Raw genomic sequence first — 7,781 nt, forward strand, 5'->3', positions numbered from 1 at the left:
AAGTCACCTTTGGCAGCCCCGGTGCTCTTCTGGGTGAAAAAAGCTGGCTTTCTGAGACTCTGCATGGATTACCGTGGAATAAATGCCACCTCAATAAACAATCAATACCCTCTCCCCTTAATGAAAGACATGCTATCACACCTATCGAAGGGAAAAGTATTTACCAAACTTGACCTCAGAGAAGCCTACTTTAGAATTTGAATTTGGGAGGGGGATGAATGGAAAACAGCATTTAACTGCCCTCTAGGTTCTTATCAGTACAAAGTCCTCCCATGTGGGTTAGCGGGGGGCCCTGGAGTGTTTATGCAATATATCAATGAGGTCCTCCATGAGCATTTGTATAAAGGGGTCCTGGTTTACTTAGACGACATTTTAATTTATTCTGACAACTTCAAAGACCACGTTCAGCTTGTCAAGAAAGTCTTGCGCAAACTGGGAGATGCTAAGCTGTATGCCAAGCTCTCCAAATGCGAGTTCCACAAGTCCCAGCTGGACTATTTGGGCTATTGTATTTCTTCCAAGGGGGTCGAAATGGATCCTGCCAAAGTACAAGACATCATGGGGTGGGAACCCCCTCGCACCAGGCATCAACTTCAAAGTTTTCTAGGCTTTGCGAATTTCTATAGAAATTTTATCCCCCAATTTGCTCAGATTGCTTTTTCTCTAACTGACTTGTTGAAAACTAGAGGGAGGGGGGAAACCCGGAAAGTTACCTCCCCAGGGGCTAGACTTGCCTGGACTTCTGATTGTCAAGCAGCTTCTAACCATTTAAAGCTTCTTTTTACTAGAGAACCCATTCTAGCCCACCCAGACCCAACTCGCCCCTTTATTGTGCAAGCAGATGCTTCTGACTCAGCTATCAGGGCAGTTTTGGTTCAAAAAGATGAAACAGGTTTTCCCCACCCCTGCGCATACCTTTCACGCAAATTTTCTGACTCTGAGCACAACTGGCCCATTTGGGAAAAAGAAGCTTTTGCTGTAAAGACTGCTCTCACACATTGGAGGCATTTGCTAGAGGGTGCTCGTTATCCCTTTGAGGTTTGGACTGATCACAAAAACCTCCAAGCTTTATAGGAAATTGAATGGCAAACAAATTCGTTGGGCTCAATTTTTTAACCGTTTTAATTTTACCCTAAATTTCCTTCCCGGGAAGAGGAATTTTCTTGCTGATGCACTTTCTCGCCTCCTGCAATATCACACTGCCCAAACTCAAATTGTAGACACAGTTTTTTCTCAGAAGCAGCTTGGAATGGCTTGGTAACACGCAATCAAGCAGTAGCCGGGAAAGTGAAAGTGCAGGCTGACCTAAAAGAGGAACTGCTTCAGGCGCTCCCTAACAATCCCTGGCTACAATGTAACAAAGCCCAATTAACTGAAATTGACAACGTCTGGTATTGAAACGGCAAAATCTATGTGCCTGAGTCTCTTCACCAGACAATTTTGCACCGTTCCCATGATATTAAATCTGCCGGTCATTTTGCCTTCACAAAAACTCTCCACTTGGTGAGGCACCAGTTTTGGTGGCCCTCCCTTCATGCTGATGTGCAGTCCTACATCACATCATGCCACATCTGTGCCCAAGTGAAGAGAAAGCGGGGGAAACCACAAGGACTTTTACAACCCATAGCCTCCCCCAAGGCTCCATGGAAAGAAATTGCCATGGATTTCATTGTGGATTTACCTGAGAGTAAAAACAAGACTGTTATTGGACTGTCATTGATTTGTTTTCCTAGCAGGCTCATTTTATACCTTGTGCTAAAATCCCAACTGCTCAGCAATTAGCCAAGCTATTTCTAATGCATATCTATAAAATTCACAAGTGTCCCACATGTGTAATTTCTGATAGAGGCATCCAATTTACTTCCAAATTTTGGTGCACATTTTTGAAATTAATTGGTGTCCAGCAATCCCTCAGCTCCTTGAGCCATCCGGAGACACTTGGAGCAACTGAACGAGCTCAGTCTACTCTAGAGCAATTCTTACACTGCTACATTAGCTTTCAACAGGACGACTGGGTAGACCTCCTTCCTTTTGCTGAGGTTGCTTATAATAATGCAGTTCACCAAAGCACTGGGTTTTCCCCTTTTCATATTGTTTATGGCCAGGACTTTGTTCCAATACCGGAACCTCAATTGCAATCCTTGGCTGACTCCTCAGTAGCTGACTGGGCTGCACAGATTGCCACTAATTGGCCGGTCATCCGCCAGGCATTAGATCACACCCATGAAACTCAGAAAAAGTTTGCTGACTGTCACAGGTGCCCAGAGTGGAAATTTAAAGTGGGTGATCTTGTTTATCTCTCTATCAAATTTTTACGCTCCCAACAACCTGCAAAGAAGCTTGCCCCCAAGTTTGTTGGATCTTTCCCCATCACAGAAATTATTAATCCTGTGACCGTTCAATTGCAATTACCCCGCACACTCAAAAAGCTTCGCCCAGTTTTTCATTGCAGCTTGCTTAAACCTGCACTGGAATGTTCTAAGTGGCACCAGCCTGCAGCAACCCCTCCACCCATCAGGATTGATGGCCATCAGCATTTTGAGGTTAAAGACATTCTGGACTCTCATTTTTTTCACAAATCTTTACAGTACTTGATTCAATGGAAGCATTTTCCAGATCCTGAGTGGGTTAATGCATGTCATGTTAATGCTCCTATGTTAACCAAAAAGTTTCATGCAAAGTATCCTTCTAAGCCTTCTCCTTACTAACCTCATTGCTTAATTTTATGTGATATCTGATTGTTTTTTTAGTCTTTCTTGGGGGGGGTTGGTATGTCAGATCCCACTGATCAAAGGTTTTACAGAAACCCTTATTGGAGCATCTACCATCATTTCCTTCTCCAAGGAACGGAATCCGTGTCACCAGATGGGAGGGGGTGTGAAGTTGGAGTGTGAAGTGGTTTATTATGGCTATGGAGGACATCAAGGACATGGGGTTGAGATATGCCAGGAATACCATCTGGATGGGAGGGTGGGTGACATGTTTCATGGGAAAGGGGACTAACTAAGGGAATGTAGTTTTAAGTTAGGTTTGAGTGGGAAATCTTGCCTTCTGTACCATTCATTATGCTTCATTAAAACAGTTAAAGGAATCCCAGCCTCCTGACTGATTGTATGAATGCTCGAATGATCAGGTGCTGACACCTTGTTTCATCTCCAGCACTAAAGAGTTTTGGATCTGTCCTGCTTGCTACTTATTTTAAACAGATGATTCTGGCCTGTCTCAAAACTCACTTCTTGCCCTTCACTTGGACTGTGCTCACAAGAGGATTATTATGCATTCCCAGCTCCAAGAGGGAGCTAGGAGAAAAACCTGATTTAATTTACTCCTGGTATAAAATTAATTAAATTAATCAACTCCTTGGCAACTTTATGGAAATAATTTGTCATTCCCTTCTTGCACAATGCTTTGCGACTTCCCCATTTAGCTTGGTTGTTGTTGTTGTTATGGTCCTTCAAGTCAGTCGTGTCTCCTGGTGACTACCCAGACAGGTCCGTGCGGTTTTTGCGGCCTAAAGTCCTGGGGGCCTCTTTCCTGGTATGAAGCAGGTTTTCTGAGATCAGAAAGGGCAGCAGGTACTGCTATCTGCTGTGGAATTTCCTTTATGGAACATAGTTCAAATCAGATTTAAAGTACAATTGAATTACTTCCCAGGTGTTTAAGACTTATCATACTTAATGCAATTTGGCTACAATTCTGGGAAGGGCCTGGAGACACTGTGTGTGGGAGGGGGCAGATGGAATAATGGCCAACTTTGACTTAAAGTTCTGAGCAAAGAAATAGATAATCCAGTATGGTGACCCATTACCATGGACCTGTACTGCATCTAGAAGGTGGCAGACTAACTGATGCCTCTTAGTAAGGGGTCTGCCAGCTACTGGCAACTCTAAGTACAGTGTAACTCTAGAGTCCCTGTCCTCTTCCAGTGATAGAAAAGGAGTAGGATTCAGAAGAATATCACTCCATTATGTCTTCCACATCTTTGAAGTAGGTCTAGGAACATACGCTGGACACCTCCTCTCTAGTCTTGCTACCACTCACCACCCTTTCAGTTTGAACTGGCTGGTTTTCCATTTCCAGAAAAAAACATCCATCCATCCATCCATCCATCTATCTCACAGTAGCAGACATCCAACAGCACGTCAAGAACATGAGGAGCTGGACAGCACCTGGCCTGGACATGATCCACACTACTGGCTAAAGAAACTGACAGCAGTGCATGAATGCCTAGCAGCACAGATGAACCAGCTGCTAGCAGCAGGCTCCCACCCAGACTGATCATGAAAGACCCACACAAGGGAACAGCACCATCCAACTACAAGCCAATAGCCTGCCTCCCCACAACATGGAAAGTCCTATCAGGCAACATAGCCACCTTTCAAATTGAACTAGTTGGTTTTCCATTCTGTTTTTATATATATAAAAACACAGAATGCAGCTGAGTTGAGCCTTCTTTCCCATGTGCTTCCACATAAATTGTGCACCTGCCACAGGTTCAGTGGGATGTAAAATTAGGATATTTCCAGACTCAGGACTTCTCTACATACCTAGTTTAGCTCTAAAAGCCACGTCAGTGAAGAGATCTTAAAATACCATCTCAAAAGGGCAACCTTTGATTTTCATTTGCTTAACACTATAGGTTTTAAACATGGACACAGAAATGTACCACCCTAACCCTAACCCTAACCCTAACCCTAACCCTAACCCTAACCCTAACCCTAACCCTAACCCTAACCCTAACCCTAACCCTAACCCTAACCCTCAGTTCAATGGACATTGCACTGTCAAAAATGTATAAAGGAAATCAAACCAGTATTGGAAGTGCGAAAAGGAAGAGGGGATCTTTTATCATGCATGGTGGACCTGTGAAAAAGCAAAGAAATTTTGGGCTCAAATCCATACAATCATGCCAAAGATATTGCGGATTAATATTACAATGAAACCACAATTGTTTCTCTTGGGTTTTATGGACATTGAATTAGAAAAGAAATATGGGAAATTAATATTGTATATGGTAACTGCAGCAAAATTACTGGAAGAATAATGAAATGCCCACAGTAGAAGACTGGATTATAAAATGGATGGAGCTTGTGGAAAGGGTGAAGCTGACCAGTTTGGAAAAAGCTATAAAGACTTTTTTGAAAGACTGGAAAGCTTATGTGGATTTTTCATTGAAAGAAGAAAAGACTTGAATTGTGATTCATGGATTTGGGGACTAAAAAGGGTTAAAGGGGAAGGGAATGACAAAGTAAGAGAAAAAAGAGGGAGGGGAAAGAGTAAGATGGTAGCTATTTGATAGAAAGAAGGGCGGAATTCATAATTCTATATTCTCCTTCTCCTTGTTTATCTTTCCTTTGATTCTTTATGTTAAGGTTTCCCTACTAACAGATTAAGCTACTTTTATACCTAATCATTTGGCCAGGTGAAGGGGTTGCATTTGATTGTCTCCTCTCACGTGCTTCATGCAAAATAGCCTGGGGGGAGGACCTGCCCGGACTTGTTCCTCACTTCCTCTTTTTCTCTCTGCTGGAAATGTAGCTCAGCAAGGCTTGCTCCAAACGGAGCTAAGTACTTTAAATGTTTTGCTTTTGTTTTTGCTTTCTGTAAATAAATTATTTTTATAGAAATGCTTGGTGTGTGACTTTTTTGACCTCTCCTGGGCTAAAGGCTTTCCCAGCATCTGCAACACTTTACACCTTTATTGTATTTAAAAATTCCAGTCAATCAATCAGTTTCAATGGACCTTGCCAAATATGGGATATGCTGGTAATGGTGGCATGGTCTCTAGAATTGCAGTCTTTTTGACAGAATTGTCTTCTTTTTATCAGATTCTAATGTGATCCATAGATTTTGGCACGGCATTGACTTGCAAAATGAAAAGAGAAAATGGGAATCTTTAACTCATGTCAAACTTGAATTCTGTGTCCTATGCCTACCACATTGCTACCTGTGGATGCAGGATAAAGGGTGGCATTTTTACACAGTTCCTATAGTTCAGGAAGGTTAGAAACAGCAAGTAGGCCTGGAGAGCAAAGGGATTTCCATGGAGGTCAATGAGAGGCCAGTCCTTAAATCACTTCTGGACCAACCCCTCTTACTCCAGGTGGACCATCAGCAGTAACAGAGCTTGTAAGTCGCTAGGGAGTAGCTGGGATCTAAATTACTACCTTCTTCTTCTAGAAATGCATAAAGGCTTTGTCAGGGCAGGGATGAAGAATGGATCATGTATTTTTTTTTCCATGAACCTATTTTCAAAACATCTGCTATAGTGAACATCAATAGCCCTCCCTACTTTTTTTCCCCATAGGTAGTGTTTTTCCTTTACAACTGATATCTCTGCTCATCAAACATATTTGTGCATCAGTCCCAATCTTCTTGTGCTTCAACAATATTTTGGACTAAATTGCACTTATTACAAAAGAACTGAATCTCATCTCAGGTCACCTTTGGAGAAACTAATCTTAGGTAAACAATTCCACATCTGCAACAGAAGTATGAATGCCTATCGCTACAAACCTATAACTGAGTGTACATCCCATATTGTTCAATGTGAGGTTCTTTCTAAATAAATGGGTTTTTATGATTGCAACATCGATGCAGCTTTAGATTGTATTTTAATAAGTTTTGAGTACTGTTGATTTCTAAACTTTCTCTTTTTATCTTTTGACACACGTTCCCTGAGAAGAAACCAGTTGTGACCTTAAACCAGGGAACTGTGGAAAGACAATGATTTGCCACAAGCCAGGAACAGGACCACCCAACTTCTTGGTCAATAACTAAGTAGATTGCAAAGAGACAAACAGTTCTCTACAGCTTGTAGAAATAGTCACATGAATTTGCAATAATTCATGGCTACAAGGCCAACCAGAATGCTTTGAATCTGAACTAACTAGATAGCAAAGAGATTCTTCTCCAACCCTGGAAAGGTGACATCCTGCACCATGCCTGAAGACAGCAGGTGAGCTTAGGAAGACATGGCAAACCACAAACTGCAAGAAATATGATCCTATCCAAAATACATTAACTCAATTCATGGATTTCGCATCACACTTCTTTGGGCCACCTAAGGCTCAGTTTGAGTGGACCACGCATAGGCCTTCTCTGCTTAACTCTTCACATTTGATCTGTGAAATTTGTGTATTAATTTTTAAAATCAAAAATAGTTTGAAAAATGGTGAGAATAGAGCTGGGATCCAGATTTACTGTCTGAAATGTTCAGAGGTTGTGTGTGAGTATACAGACACACATATTAAAGCACAGCATATTTAAAGCAACAGGGGGCCTTTGCAAAATAAACAGATCTCTACAGCCTGTAGAAATAGTCATATGAATATGCAATATTTCATGGTTACCAGGCCAATCCAGGTGCTTTGAATCACTCCTCAGACCATACTTTTTATAAAGTGAGAGCACCCCTCTGTCTGACTCCAGTGTAGATATTTTTCATGGAAGAATGAGCAATATATTGAAATGATTCCATGTAGTATTTGTCCTTCCATAGGTCTACTGGTCAGGAACCACCCACATTCGCACCCACTAAAGTCCATGACAGAATTTTTAGCCTCAGTTCAACTCATAGATTTTGTGACTTATCACTTCAAAACCTTTCAGTTGATTAAACAAGTGTTCCATTGAAATGTATGATAGATGTGGATCATAGGGCCCATGTGTTAAGGCATCCACCTGATATCAAATTTTATGGCTCTGTGAAGCTTAAGCCAATGAGTACAAATGGGTGTAGCCCAATCATTGTAGCTTCATGGATGTTGTTTGTTGTTTAT

This window comes from Candoia aspera, chromosome 2 (genome assembly GCF_035149785.1).
Source record: "Candoia aspera isolate rCanAsp1 chromosome 2, rCanAsp1.hap2, whole genome shotgun sequence".
Lineage (NCBI taxonomy): Eukaryota > Metazoa > Chordata > Lepidosauria > Squamata > Boidae > Candoia > Candoia aspera.